Below are 17,445 nucleotides of genomic sequence, written 5' to 3' on the forward strand. Positions count from 1 at the left end.
CATTTTCATTAAGAAGTAATAAACTATGTAACTGTTATAAATCAACTATGTTAAAAAAATACTAGTCTTATACTTCTACAGGGCTACCACAATTTTTGCTAATGAAACTACATTGAATCACCCTGAGTTTTTTCAAATGCTTAAATAAATATTTTTCTTATTTTTAAAAATTACAAAACCCACATTTTTATCAAAAAAACTATCAAAAAATATATACAATTTAGTTCAACGAAATCATTTACTTACTTATCTTACTTACAACAGCTCTTACTTAAAATCAAAAAAATATATATGTTGTTAAATTTACAAAACTGTTCTGAATTATCCTGATCGTGTGTAAACCCAGTTTCTCATTATTTATTCAAAAGAAGAGCCAAATCATATCTCCCTACAATTGTTATAATGGAACCAAACAAAATTTCTACTCAACTTTTACAAACTTGCATCAAAGTTAAGATGAGAACTTATTAACTTTTTAACAACCCAAAAAAAAACTTTACATGGTTTTAGGTTACTTTTTTATTTATTAGAAAATATATGAAAAATTTAAAAAAATTTCAAGATTTTTAAGAGTTTTTTACCACTTTATATAATTGTTATTTATGAACTTCCAGGTTTTTTAAAGTTTATTTTCAGGCCTGTTTTATTATTTTTATTGACCTACTATAAAACTATACATTAGTTAGCAAGCTTATATTTGTTACTATACTAATAAAAGAAGCAAGCCTGAGTTGCAAAAACTTACCTTGATTTACATCAAGCTAGCCTGAGTTGATAAGCTATTTTATAAGTATAATTAATATAAATAAGTTTAATATTAGCTAAAGTTAATTAAAAATAAATATCTAAAAATAGAAGTTTAATAACTAAAGAATTTAGTAACTAGCTGAAGTACAAAGATCAAGCTACCTAATTTAGTAAAAAACATTCAGAAAAAATATCTAGTCTGAGTTATATTATTTTTGTTGTAATGAAAAGCTAGCCTGTATAACCGCGATAGTTGCTAATCTATTTAGACTAACATATTTTACAGTTATACATTACAAATATTGTTGAAAATTTTTATTCTTTCATATTTTTCTTAGACTTTGTATTAAACTGTTACTTCAAATATTTATTTTTATTGTTAAACTATAAATTGAAGTATTTACTATTACTTAAAATTTAAATGAAATCAATAAGTTGGACATCATTTCAATTTATATATGTGTAAAATATTTATATACATTGGTGATAGAGATCATTTTCTGACAATGTGCAGGGGTAGACATTGTTTTTATAAAAAACTTTTTTGAGTGAACTTAATTTTCTTGAGTCATTCTGACTTTCTACTATTTTTAAAAAAAAGTTTATTTTAACTTTCAAAAATAAATAGAACCAAGTTTTTCTACTAAACTTGTTATGTTATAAAATAAGAAATGTTGAAACTAAATCAACTAAATTTCATTTAAAACCTGGATAAAAGTATCTTTTGAGATTTTTCATAAGTAAATAAACTATCCTTAGTTAATCTGAGGTTTATTTTTCTATTTAAAATTTTCTGAGTGTCCAGAGTGTGTGGCATGGCAACCCTAAATGTGTACCAAATTTATATTTGAAAACCTGGTAAAGATGAAAAAATAAAAACAACAAATTTTTTTATAACAAAAATTCTATAAAAATGTCTTATATTCATTTATTTTAAAATTATTATATCATAAATAAAATAACAAAAAAAAAATTTAAACTTTTAAAATTTTATTAAAAATACTTGTTTGAGATCTTTTATATAAATTTATATTAATTTTATATTATATAAAAATTTTTGATTAGGAGTTATTTTAGAGCAATAATTAAATTTTGGTGAGTAAAAAATTACTATTGTTAATTAAATTAAGTATAATTTTTTTTTAATTAAAGATTTTTTTTTATAAGTTTTATGTTATTTCTATAAAAAAATTAAAACTATCTGAAAAATAGTTACACTTATTTTAAAATTCTTAAAATCTACAGGTTATCTTATGAGTATTCTTCTAATTTCTTTTTATTTTTTATATAATATGAAATACCTGACATTTGCAGGTTTTTTTACTTAACTTTCTAAATTCCAGGTTTTTAGGACATTTTGCCACTTTGTATGAAAAAAAGGGTATGTTTAGCATAAACGTAAAATATTGTTGCCTCTCTAAGTTTTAAAACTGTCCTGAAAGACTAAAAACTATACTTTGTAACTTAAAACTGGTCTGATTTATCCTGTCTTTTTAATATCCTAAATAAATACACATAATCCTATATACTAATATTTTTTCTTTAAAAAAAAAAAAATTATATAAGTTGTACTAAATTTGATATTTATTAAACTTATGATGTGATAGTTTGTCAAATTGTAAAAAGAGATAGCCAAAGGGATAAAAAAGATAAATCAAATTTTGTGATCAAGTCTTTTAATAAAGTTGGTTATACAAAATTTAATAAGTAATAACCAAGTATTGTTACTGGTCCACTTTATTCTCATTTAATGTCTAAAAAACATTTGTGAAGTTTTTAGAAAATATTAAAACTACTCTGAATTTTTTATAAAATTTACTTAGTAGTAGTTTTTAATAATTTCATAAGTTAAAATATTAAAAAATTAAAAAAACATCCAGAGTCATTCTGGGTGTACTTAGTATACAAAGTTTGCCGTTCTTTTCTAATGTAGAAATTATCCTTAAGAAAATACTTTATATATATATATATATATATAGAATATTTTCTTAAGGATAATTACCCGATCCAGAGTCATTCTGGGTGTACTTAGTATACAAAGTTTGCCGTTCTTTTCTAATGTAGAAATTATCCTTAAGAAAATACTTTATATATATATATATATATATAGAATATTTTCTTAAGGATAATTACCCGATCCAGAGTCATTCTGGGTGTACTTAGTATACAAAGTTTGCCGTTCTTTTCTAATGTAGAAATTATCCTTAAGAAAATACTTTATATATATATATATATATATATATATAGAATATTTTGTTTTAAATATTAGGTGACTATAACTTAATGAGGCAGTAGTTCTGCAACAAAGTTTTAAACTTTTCAAAAAATATTTTTTACAACTATATAGTATTTTTATCTAAACCAGGGCTAAAAAGTGATTAATTTGTAAAATGAAAAATTGAGTAACAAAAAGTTTTTTGAACAATTGCTGCCTCTTAAATTTATAGTAACCAAATTTTAAATGAGCTGTATTTTTTAAAGTGATACATTATTTGCTGTATTTAAGTAAGAATAAAATAATTAAAATAAAATTATAAAGATTTTTAACATATTAAAACACGTTATAATTCAAATACATTTTTAATATTAAAAAGACAATACTTTAACTCTATAAATATAACTAAATAATAGAGTTAGTAGAAAATTTAATCTACAAGAAACTTTAAATTAACAATTCACTTTTTTTACTCTAATGGATGCATGTATCGTATGTTTACAACAAATGATTGATTTAATTAAGCTTTAGTTAGTCTGTTTTGCTTGACTACTTTTACATATATTAAATATTCAAAACACAATAACCTAAGTATATAAAACTGAAAGAAGCTGATTACAGAAAACAAACTCTTTTCGAACTAACTGGATACGGATATGGATTCTGGACCCGGTAGATCACTGTTTAAAACAAAAAAAATATCTTTGTAATAAAGCAATATAATACAAAAGTAAACTATTATGCATTACTAACAACTATTCGAATCATTTCTCGGTTTAATAAAGTGTTCTCTATTGAATCCAAAGTGTTTACTACACCTAAGTCTTATCAAAACTGCTAAGAGATTTGTAATTTTGTTTTTAAGAGTAATATGCATGGTCGCACATCAAAATGTTGCACACAATGTTTTTTTCACGTAGAGTAAGTATTTTAGTTGATTGATTTTGCTAATAACTTTCTTCATTACTTATTTACACAAAATGTTATAAAAATATTTTTTTATCATAATGCTTTTTAAATAGATTTATGCAAATTGTATACTTTATTCGCGACCGGTTTCGGTGGCAAGAGATTGCGACCTTTATCACAATGCTCAATAAATGGAACATCATGTAAAAATGTTATACAGATTGAGAACCGAACATATCTACTCCGCTATCATTTCTAACCCAATCAATTCTAACACGATCACTTCTAACCCGATAACTTATAACCCGATCATGTCTAACCCGATCATTTCTAATCCGATCATTTCTAACCCGATCATATCTAACCAAATCATGTCTAACTCGATCATTTCTAACCCAATTACTTCTAACCCGATAACTTCTAACTCGATCATATCTAATCCAAACCGATCATTAAACCCGAACATTTCTAACTCGATCGTTTATAACCCAATCAGTAAAAATTTGTTTATTGTTTTTATCCGGATTTAATTCGAAAACAAACTAGTCTTACAAAGTTGTTAATATAATAAAGTAGTTTTTAATTTTTATTTTAAAACATAATTATATTAATATGTTAGGTAAAATATAATTTTGGCATCAACTAATGATAACATAATTTTAGTTAATTATTAAAGTTTTATATTTCATTGTTTTTTCAATCTACTTTAGTTAACATTTTTCTTTAATTATATATAACTACAATTTTAACTTATCAAATGGTTTGAAAATATTTCAAACTCTTATTTGAAGCATTCTTCAAGTAAGCAGTTATAACTATATTTAAATTAGATCATCTGGTAAACTTACGTAAATAGAATAATTTAACAAAAGTAAACTTTGAAAGTAAACTTTTACAAACTTAATATAGAGATACAAAATTCTTTATATTACGGTCTAAAAACTACATTGTAAGTCTGTCGTAAACATTGTATTACTGATGACTAATATTTTACTTTTTAATATTTGCTTAGTTTTCAGTTACATCTTTAAAAATTATACAAATTGTTTTACAACTTCCACCGGCCTATTGTAGCCGTCATTAATAACGATACTGATTGGTTGGGTTATGTTATTGATTAAGAACCGTTGGATTAAGTCTCGTAGTCACGAATGCTGACTATATAATGATTAACATTGCCCAGAAATAGACTCGAAGATGTAAATTTTCTATTCTCGTTTGAAGACAAAACTTCCCTTCAAAAATGTGTTTCAATCGCTTTGCCGGCTCCGCTCGTCTCTGCGTCGTTGTTCCCGTTTCCGAGCGTCTCATGTTTTCCTTCGTTTCGCAAGACAACTTTTAAACTCATTATCTTAAAATTACTTCATGCTTCTTTTTTTTTCAACTTTCTGTTCTCAATACGAATTGTGACGTCACATAAAGCTTTAAAGTTTTCTCACTTGACTCTTTGTAATAATTTAATAAAACGAAACAGTGTAATGACTGGTTCGTTGCACTTTCCTTCGATTAATTACTTTTTATCTTTATATTTTAAGAGTATTTCTAAACTTTAGTCTCCTACCTTACCTCTCTATTTTCTTTTCATTTATAACTTTTATTCAGTTCCGTTTCTGCTTGATACTAGTATCCACAAACCTTTAATATGCTTAGGTTTGTTTTATCAACATTACCTTTAAAATATATCATGAACTCTTTATGTCTAATACTTAGTACCTGAACCCATAAGCTTTTTCTGCCACCATTGGTAGCATAAGTAAAGAGATAGAAGACGAGTAAAAAGAATTTGTATGTACATACTTATACTATTTTTTTAACAAAAAAAAAATTATTTTTGTATGTACAATTACTTTTCAACATGTTTATAGAAAAATTAAGTTTCGTTCAAAGAGCTGTAAGTGCGTACAATAAAAAATTTTGAACAAATTGTTAATTGACAACTAGTTAAATATGGAGTAAAAACGACTTGAAAAACAAAAACCAAAACAACATTTTCTTAGGTAAGAACTAAATAACTAATCAATTAATTCATAAAATAATAAAAATAATAATTTTCACCGTGATCGATTATTTATTGTTTTCTTTGTGAATTGCTTGTCCAACTTTTTCCTGATTCGCTGGTCAGTTTTCTTCGTGAGTTAATTGTCAGTTGTATTCGTAAGTTGGTTGTCAAGTTTTCTTTGTGATTCGATAGTTTATTTTCTCCGAGAGTTGCTCGTTAAATTTTCTTCGTTATTCGATGTTCAATTGCTTTTGTAACTTACCTTTTAATTTTTTTTTCGAGAGTCGATTGTCAGTTGTCTTCGTCAGTTCAGTGTCCTGTTTTCTTTTTGAGTTAATTGTCAGTTGTCTTTTAAATTTGCTTGTTCAGTTGTCCTCATGAATTGCTTGTCGAGTTTTCTTTGTGTCCTAACTGTCAATTGTCTAACAACATGCTTGTCCTATATGTATCATTATTCGATTGTTAATTTTCTTCGAGAGTTGCTTATCCATTTTTTTTGTTATTGGGATTGTCAACTGTTTACCTAGGTAACTTGTCCAGTTGTCTTCGTTAGTTGCTTGTCAAATTTTGTTCGAGATTCGATTGTCAGTTTTTTTGTGAGTTGCTGGTCTTATTTTCTTCATGATTCGATTGGTAGTTGTCTATGTGAGTTACTAGTCCAGTTTTTTAGGGATTTGATTGTTAGTAATCTTAATGAGTTGCTTGTCCAGTTTTTTTTGATTATCAGTTTTCTCGTAAGTTGCATTTATAGTTTTCTTCCTGAGTTGGTTGTCAAATTTTCATCTTGATTTGATTGCCAGTCGTCTTAATCATTTGCATATCCAGTTCTCTTCGTGATACGATAGTCAGTTTTTTTCGTGAGTTGCTTGTCCGGTTTTCTTCGTGATCGATTGTCAGTTGTTGTCTTTTTAGTTTTTTTGTCCAATTTTCTTCATGATTTAAATGTCAGTAATCTTGAGTCAATTGTCGAATTTTCTTGAGGATTGGATTGTTAGCAGTCTTTGTGATTTGCTTTTTAGTTTTCTTCGTGAGTAGCTGGTCCAATTTTTTTCGTGAGTCCATTTCAAGTTGTCTTTGTGAGTTGCTTATCCAGCTTCTCTTGTGAGTCGATTGTCAGTTTTCTCGTAAGTTGCTTTTCCAGTTTTCTTTGTGATTTAATTGTCAGTTATCTTCGTAAGTTGTTTATTTAGTTTTCTTCGTGAGTTGCTTCTCGAGTTTTCTAATGTGATTCGATTGTCAGTTATCTTCGTGATTTACTTGTAGGTTATATTCGTGAATTGTTGTCTGTTTTCTTTGTGACTCAATTGTTTTTTTGTCTTTATCAGTTGCTTGTTCAGTTTTCTTCTTGAATCAATTGTCAGTTGTCTACGTGAGTTGAAATCTAAAATATCTACAAGCTTCTTATTTTTTAATCATTTATATTATACCTTCATCTAAATCTTAGCAGAGATGATGAATTATTTTTAGAACAAAAAAAAGATGTAATTCTTATATTGTTTAAAAAAAAAACTGTTTGGAACTTCGAAACTAAGATTAAATTTTAGCAGACAGCAGACTAGATTATTTAAAGTATAAATTTGAATTTATCTATACAATTTTTGTTCCCTCCAATGGTGTTTTTTGTGTTAATATTTAGACTTAAGTAGTTTGACTAAATCACCAGTTAGTATTAGTATATGTGTTTATCTATTCATTTTTTTTAAAATATTTTCTTACAGAAATTAATAAATTTATTTAGGTACAGCCAACGAAATTTGTATAAAAGTTTTATAAGTTGAGAAACTTTATTGTGTATTGTCACTGGGAAATTATCGTTTTTACCGAGCAATTTTTAACATTTTTTTTAAGTTCGAAGAATGTATTCAGCGATGAATGAAATTAAAAAATAATTCAAATTTATTTAAAGTCGTGCAATTTTAAATGAAATCGAGCTAAAACAGTAAAATTTACGGATAAGTGAGTTTTAGATTCGCAAATGTTTAGAAAATTGTATCGCAATTATTATAAGCTTAAAAAATTAAGAAAGAAAAGTTACTTTTCTAATAATTTTGAAATACTTTATAAATAGCTTTTTTCTTAAATTGAAACAAAATTTTTATTCGAAAAATTTAATATATTTAAAAGTAGCGTTAAAAGGCTTACAAAAGAATCTTGTTATTGATTTTTTGAATTATAATTGATTTTTATAAAAAGTTCGTTGAAGTAAAAAAATTTCCCGAAACTTCTATAAAACTTTTCGTGCCATCGAAATTAGTATGATGTACACATCGTCATTAAGATATAATAAACTCAACTCAATTTTATTATACTATCTATCTAAAAAATACAAAATAATCTTAGAATGCTTTTAAATTATATACTAATGTTACTAGAAAAAAATAATCCGAAAGATTCGGCTCATTTTGAATAATGATTTTACAACTGACATATAAATTTTGCTTCAAGGATACATGTTTGAACAACAAAAAAAAAAAGAGAAACAAAAAAAGTCTTAAGTGCTGTTTATCGAAACTTTATGGGAAAAATTAGATATAATTAATTTATGGTTCTCAGTTTAAAATCCCTTGACTCTTTTTGTTTAATAGAATAAAATGTATGAACAATTTGAAAATTTTAACTAATAAAAGCACTTATTCATTCTTTAGTTTTCTTACTGGCAGAATAAATGCATATCACAAATTATATATTATACTATTAGAATTAATGATGAAACTTGTTTTAAATTTAATTTTGCTGATAAAAGTTTCTAAGAAATGTATTGACATGTATGATTACTATATTGTATATTAAAAAATTAAACAATATTTTTCGGATAGATTTATATAGTAAAATTATCAATATAAAGTATCACAAGCTATATATAATAGTAATATAAAACCTTTAAATCACGAATCACTCAATACCTCTTCGAGAAAAGTACTATCTTAAACCTAATGTCTTAAACTAGATTTTGTCATTTGTATGGTATAAACATACATCATTACATAGTATATGTATATACATTTATATCTAGTATATCTTAAAAGTATACTGAATAATTTTTATTCACAATTTTATTTATACTTGGCTTAATTTATGTGTATCACGGAAAGTTATATTTTACTAACAATGAGCATCAACAAAAGAACGGAATTAATGAACTCATGCAGACACATAAACAGATTTTTTCTAATAAACTGGAAAGCAGACAAAACTTAAACCAAATCATAATTAAAGTAAAAAATAGGTCATTTTTCTTGATTTTTTCATTGAGTTTTTGTTGACATTTGACTTAAATTGGAAAAAAAAGTTTTTTTAAACAGTTCTTAATTCAATTTAGATAAATTTTTAGAATTTTTTTTAGATAGTTATCAAATCCGTTTAAATTTTGACTGTTATGTTAACTTAACACAAATTAGATTTTGAAACCTTCAGCGACTTTGAGTTTTATTAATGTTTTGTTGACTCTTGGCTTAAAACCACAATTCTAGACAATATTTAATTTCATTTAGATAAATTTCAAGGTATAAATATTTTATTATTATTTTTTTTTTAAAGAACAGGTATAAATATTTTATTATTATTTTTTTTTTTTTAAGAAAAGCTCTGGATTCAGTTTTTTTATTTGACTCATTATATTAATATTAATTCAATTTTTTTTAACAACTAGTACCAATTTTACCTAAATATACTCTGATATGCTTGAATTTTCGAATATGCAACATTTTTGTTTTTGTTTATATTCTTCACGCATGAATAAGTTTTTAAACAACAGTATAACTAATTAACATTGTTACATGCAGTTTCATATTTTATTTTTGCTTGAAAAGGTCGCAATCTCTTGCCACCGAAACCGGTCGCGAATAAAATATAAAATTTGCATAAATCTATTTATACATACATTTACATATATATTTTTTTATTTAATAAGATATAAAATGTTATTTCAATAATCCAATTAAAACCATCGATTTTTTATACTTGCTCAACATCGACCAAGCTCACGTCCCGGGGGAACTACCATTACCTTAAAAAATAAACTGCGTGCTAAAGTGATAACTCAAAAAAAAAAATTTTTAATCTGTGTCAAAAAATAAAGAGTAGCACATTAATTTACAGTAAATTTAAAAACAGCTTAATATGTTAGTTAATGTATATTTTATTTTTTGCTATATTTCGATTTTAAAGCATACAATAACAACTACACTTACTTACTTGTATTTGAAACTTGTTTATGTATAAAAACTAAGTTGATTTAAAAGAAAGCAATGCTAATTTCTTCGCATTAATGTTACACATTAAACTTTACTGAAAATAATAATGTAATTTAGAAGACAGCCTTAAATATTATCGCCTTTACTTAGCATTTTTTGATTTTTTTAACGCAAAGAATGTATTCAGCGACCAATGAATTTTAAATTGTTCAAATCCATTTAATGTCGTAGAATTTGAACTGGAATCGAACTAAAAAAGTAAAATTTACGGATGAGTAAGTTTTAGATACGCATCTGTTTAGCAAAATGTATTAAAATTGTTATAAGCTTATAAAATTAAGAAAGAAAAGTTACTTTTTTATAACTTTGAAATACTTTATATGTATTTTCCTATTTACTTCATAGTTATTTTCATAAATTGAAATAAAACAAAGTTTTGAATAATTTTAAACATTTTAAAGTAGCGTTAAAAAGCATACAAAAGAATCTTGTTATTAAATACTGAAGTATAAGAAATTCCTAAAACTTCTATAAAACTTTTCGTGACAGCGAAATAATATCAAGTATACATCGTCATTAAGATTTAATCAAATCAGCTCAGTTTTGTTACGTTATAAATATATTGTAACATCACTGAAGTTAAAAAAAATAACTTTAATTATTCTGCTTCATTTTGTTTACGCAAGCAAAATTTATTTAGCTTAAACAAGTACTCTGCGCTTTTTTTAGTTTAAGGAAAAAGTTAAAGCAAAAATGATAGTACATATAAAATTGTCATCTTAAAATACATTATATTTATTAACAGAGCTAAAAACTTTATGTTTAGCAAAAAAAAACAACGCAAAAACTAACAACTGAACTTACAGCAACACAAAATCACACGACTAAAAGTACAGCAACACAAAATCACACTACTGAACTTACATAAAAATCAAACTACTGTTAAAGTAACTACCGATTAAAATTATATAAATTTAAAAACTTTATAAATTAGTAAAAGGCTAGGAGCAACAATTGCTTTAATACAGTCGTTTCTATCCATACAAATATTATGACTCCACAATAAATATGTTTTTTAGCCAAGAACTTTATCTTTGGCAAACTTATTTCTAATATAATTATGAAAATTTGTATACCTATTGTTGAATACCTTATTTAAAACGTTTTTAGTTTTGTTTTGATCCATAACAGTTTTATCTGTTGTTCAATACATTATATTTTGGTTTCGATGTGACGTAATAATTACTTTTTAAATTGACTTTAAGTTAAGTCTTTTAAAAAAGGTGTTATTGATACAAACTTGGCTTAAGTCACTGAATAATAGTGATAACTAAAAGAGTCGTATAACTCATAAAGTTTTGAAAAAAATTAATCTACTAAAATTTATAAAAAAATAAAACTAGTAACAACAATTTTCTTCTCAAACTGTTTTTATAGTTGTATAGAAAACTTAACCAACTCGTTTTACTTCGAATTTTATTAAAAACCTGCTTGTTTTTTTGAAGTAACTTTATTCGACTTGTTGAAACTATTTGAATTAATTTAAAACAAAAACTTTGGAATCATTGTTTTAACTTGTTTAGTTTTCTGCTCAAAACTGATCAACTATGAGATTATTTTTAATTAAAGTTTTATAGTTTTGAAATTAAGTAAGACTAATTTATTTTAAAGATGTCATAAAATGATCACTTGTCGTAAAAAAATGATTTAAAACGCTTTTTAAGCATCAATTTACAGAGTGCAGACTTGAGATTGTGGCTGAATATAAGTCTTGGTACGATGCTCGTTCTTACTGTAAGAAAGAAGCGGAGATCTAATTCAGTTTGATTCGAGAGTTTATTCGTCAGAAGGGAGGCAGTTAGCTCAACTAACAAACTGCTTTTTGTTTTAATAACGTACTGTATTAATTAAAAACTATCTAATAGTCAAAGGTGAAAGATTTTTTAACTTATTTAGAAAACTTGTGACTTTACACTTAAATAAAAAGTTGCTCTATCAATCAAGTAAACACAACAGATTTGTCATTTAATCTAAAAACTTCCACTGATTTTAATTGTCTAGTCGGCCAAATGCGGTGCTTGCGGCCCGCGGGCCAAATGCGGCACCTGAAGGGTAAATCTTCGGCCCGCGAGCACGTTTACTTTTTGAATGGAATGCGGCCCGCGGAAGAAAATTTTGCGGCCCGCGAGCATGTAAATGTGGCCCGCTGAACAAAAAATATATTTTAAGTTAAACTTAATTTGGTTTTTTTGTTTATTTCTATTAACTTCGTTTTAAGTCCATGTTTAATATTTTAAAACAATTAAAAAACTTTACAGTATCTGCTTAAAAATGTAAAAAAAGGAAAGATTAGCATTCCACCAGGTTTTTTCTCAGTTTTATCATAACTTTCTTCTTACAACAGCAAGTTTAGGTGTTTTTTACAAGTTTTTTTTTAAACCAAGTTTCTTTTATTTATGTTTTATTACTAAAAGTTATATTTGAGTGTGCAGAAAAACATTTAAAATTACATATTAGTAAGAAAAAAGGGTTTGTTTTGTTTGATTCTTACACATTTTAATTTTTTTTTAAGTTTTTTTTAGCACTTAAAGTTAATTCCTATGCACACAAATGTACAAAGATGCTCATATTTAAATCGGCATACTGAGAATTCCCACTAGAATCATTTCCCACCCGATTAAATCCCACGCGCGCACAATTCCCACTCGAAAATATTATTAATTTTATTTATTTATTCCATTTTTTTCTAATATTTTTGTTTTATTTTTATTTATTATTAATTTATGTTTTACTATCACTGTTACCCCTAACCCTTAGTTGGTAAGCGGTTCTCGGATTTGATCGGGTGGGAAATGATCGCGGGTTGGAAATGAGCGGTTCCCATTTTAATCCACGTTTTATTTAATACTTAAACTAGATTAAGTTTAGTTAATTCATAATTTTCCAAAATAATTTTTTATACATGTAGTATCTAAGTGTGTAAAACAAATTCAAAACAATACATGATATAAATTAAAACATTTTTTAAGAGGTATACATTTTCATTTTTCAAACATTGTTTTTTTGACAAACTAAGTTAATTTTTATGCACTAATATATACAGTTACTGTTTATTTAATACAAACTAAATCTAGGGATGGTAAATTTATAAGGTTTGTTTATTGTTAATCAAAGTAGTTCAAATTCAAGCAAATAAGCAACTATACATTGCCACACACTTAAACTATGAATATCTGTAGATTTCAAATCTCAAGTCAATTTAGTCATTTTTTCAGTTTTTATTTAAAATAAATATTTGTATACTAAAATATTAGGCTAGTTTTTGGTCATTTAGTCTGGCGTTTTTGCTTTATGAGTGGCAAATTAAATTTATGATGTATGTTTTATTCAATTTACAGTGTTGGTTTGAATTATAATATATGTTAAACTTTAAGTTTTGCAGCTGATGAAATTTTAAAAAATATTTATTAAATTGTATACATACAGGTGTGAACAATTAGTGTTGCTAAAAAACTTTAATCTCGGAAAAGCTTGGAATTTTAAAATTTTTTGCATAATAATTCTGGAAAAAACCTTGAATTTGAGAATTTGTGAAAAAAACTGGAATTTTAAACAATTTTTACGTGTAAAGTAATGAAATTTCGATTTGACACAAAAAATTTACTATATAGATACTTTTTTTAAACACACTAAAAGTAGCTTAATAGTATCTATTCAGTATTGCTATATTACTAAAGACAGTTTTTTTATTACATGTAATTTAATTTTATTCCAAAATAAGAAGCAGAAAATTATACTTTTAAAAACTTTATGTAAGTGCATTGCATTTTTGCTTTTAAAACGCTTTCACCTATTGTTGTGCATTGGAACTAAACCTAGAATCTTTTCTAAAAAATCAAAGTCAGTAAAACACCTCTAATAAAATCTTTCAGATGAGCAATATTTGTTGTACCTGTTCTCTTATCTTAACAGATTGATTAAAGTTCTAATTTGATTTATGCTGCTTTATAATCTTCCGAAATTTACTAAACACGACTTATTGTTGTCATTGAAGAAAAAAACAAAAATGTTGTACTATCACCAACATAAATTCTTAAAATAATTCTAAACGGTATCTTCTTTATAGTAATTAATTTGCTACTTTATAGCTTGCCTTAACAGTTGTTCTAATCAGTCTGTAGTTACTCTGAATATAATCATTTGCTTTGTTGAAACCGACTATAACTATTTGTTTTTTTTTTTTCTCGCAATTACTCCTAACTAACGTTTTTTAAATTTTATAGCTTGTCTTGTATTTCACATTTACTCTTTAAATACAACATCTTTATTGCAGATAAAGAATTGCTATAATGCTCAGAAAGAAAGAAAGAAGTTAAGTTTTTCTACTTTATTGATGGCTTAATAAATATTTTAATTTTGTTTAAAATGTTTAAGAAACGAAATTGTCCATTCAAGCTGACTTATGACATTATTTTTGCTATATATTTAATTAACTGTTAATAAACTTCGTTATTTCTTTATTTTGTGACTTTATTTTAAAAATGGTTTGCCAAACATACAGTCTAGTTTAAAAATTTCGACAAATTCAAACTAGGTTAAACCTGTTTGAGAAATTTAAAAGAAACTCAGGTAAACTTTTATTTCTAACACTTTAAATAAATCTTCAAATTCTCAGAACATTTTTTATGACTTTAGTGTAGTTTACTAATTGTAATTTTTTCTGATCTACTTATACATTGTGTACTTTTAATACTGATGACGTTTTAGTTGGGTATCTGAGTTTGATTAGTTAAAAGTTTTTGCACTTTTTAAAAATGTTGAAACCATGTTAAAAGCTAATTAATTACTAATAAGGTACTTTATTAGAATATTCGAGCATTAATTATGTTAAAAAAAGTACACAGTTAATTAAGACTTAAGTATAATTGTCAATGTAAATGTTACTCCAATAAATATTTATAAATAAAATAGGCATTTTATGTGTAGCTAAATACTATAAAAATTAAACAAAGTGAACAAAAGTAAAACTTTCTTTAATGTGACTAAAACCAAAACATTATTCAAATGTCACTAAAACTAAAACTGCGGCCCGCGAAGATTTTGGAAACTTGAAATTTGGCCCACGAGCACCAACTGCCTGCCGACCTCTGGTCTAACTATTCCAAAAAGCTATCAAGAGTCATAGGCTTGGAAGTAGTCGGCAACCTACCCATAACCTATTTTGAAGTAAGCTACCTTGAAGTAGGCCACATTGGAATCAGACGGGACATTGGGATGAAATTGTTTGGAGGAGAGTTTCCGACGGCGGCCGAGTCGACTCCACCGGCTGGAACCCGGCTGGGTTCTCAAACAGCCAGGATACCTTCAGTTTCGTAGAAAGGCGAATCACCGGCGGTTATCGGTACAAAAAAACGGTATTCAATTATTCGGACACATTTTAAAACTTAATAAATTTTTTGGTCAAATAAAGTTTCTCAGTCTTTAACCCTACAATATTTTTTAATGAGTTTTTAAAGTCTACAAGTTACAAACATATCTTCAACTTTTAAACATCTTAATTTAGTTAAGATAATAGAAAGTTTTTAGTTTCTGTAAAAAAGGTAATTATGATAATTACTTCGGGAAACCCTTAACAAGACACACTTAGCATATATTTAAATTTTTATTTCTTAAAAATTTCTATTATTCTAATATTGTGAAAAAATATTTTAGTTACTTAGTACTAATAAATATCAGGCATTGATTGAACATAATTAGAATTTTTCCGGAATAGTTTGGAATTGAACTGTATTTTTATATATGACAGCAACTTTATATTTTTTCTTCCCTATAACTACAAAAAATTACTTTATAATAACTAGTTTATTAAAAATAAAAAACATTACTTTTATTGTTAAAAACTACTAAAGCATTCAAGAAAGTCAACAAAAAGTTACACAACAGCCCTTATTTTGTTTACATACTTTGAAGAATATTTATCTAAATAAAAAGCTCAATGAATATCTTATCTAAAATGGTGAAATTAAGTTTATAGCTATGTGCCATGTTAAAAGCTACATGCATAAGAATGCTTACTTTACTTATGTTTCAAAAGTTTAGTGAACAAAATTAAAACTAATTACTATGTTTTTAGAAATATATTTGATCAACAGACAGTTTCAAAAGATTTATTAAGTTTTAGGTTAGACTAAGCTATCAACAAGTAATAGCGCACTTATTAAAATTCTTAACATTTGTTTGACCAATATGTTCAAAACTCTGGTCGTGTAATAGCTTGAAAAGAGTTAGTTCAAATAGATAAAATTAATATTTTTTGTATAAAATATATTTTTAAATGTTCTCTTCAACTTTATTTACAGTACACACTAAACAGGAGTCTTGTTGAAATATCTATTAATCACAACCTTTATACAATGTATCGATTTCAATTACTCGGTTCGTTAATACTTATTTATAACGAAATTGGGCAGCGGAAGAAATTTTTTGTTAAATCTGGAACAGAAATAGAAAGGTTGCATACTCTTAGTTAAAATTTATACGAAGGTGCTATTTTGTTAATAAAGGCTTGTAAAGAGCTGTTTTCTTTTATTTTTTTCAAATGAGAACGAATAAACGGTCACAGTACAACTTAATATAACTAATATACCTAACCTACGGTACTCAAAAATTACACTCAATACCAATCTTACATGAATAAATAAAACAGCACTTTCAAAAAACTTTAAATTAAAGTATAGTAAAAGTTAAATGATACTAATCTGCTTGAATAAATGTACCAGTTTTTTTTTCATAAACAGTACACATAAATTTAAACAGCTTTATAATTAAAAAATAATAATTAAGAATTTGATTTACACGTTTTTATTTGTTAGTTGAACTGTTTCAAAGAAATCTGTTTAAAAACAAAGTATAACCGTCGGGTAATGGAGGTAAATTTATCGTATATTCGGTAAGTCATTCACTTATGTGAATAATATGTTAAATATTATGCTTTGTAGAAATTGAAGCAATATAGCTTTATAACAGGAAACTATATCAAGTAGTGTCTCAACAGTTTACTTAATTTTAAATATGTTTTTGCCTTTAAGTAAAATACTAGTTTTAAAAACTAGTAACACTTGTGTAACTTAAAGATGTAAAGTGAACTTTAACATTACAAAACAAATATTTAGGTATCGCAGTTGTTTAAGTTTTTAATAAAAAAATCAGAATTGTCATAAATAAGTATTAGAGTATTTAAAATACAAATATTTCAGATATTAAAATTTAGCTTTTAGTAAAAAGGAAAAAAAAATAATCTAATACTGGCTAACAAATAAAAGCTTTTTAATAGCACATAAATATATATGTATGTTTTATTTAAATAAGTGACACTTCAAGTA

Source organism: Thalia democratica, chromosome 2 (assembly GCF_965202585.1).
Source record: "Thalia democratica chromosome 2, ktThaDemo2.hap1.1, whole genome shotgun sequence".
NCBI classification, from domain to species: Eukaryota; Metazoa; Chordata; class Thaliacea; order Salpida; family Salpidae; genus Thalia; species Thalia democratica.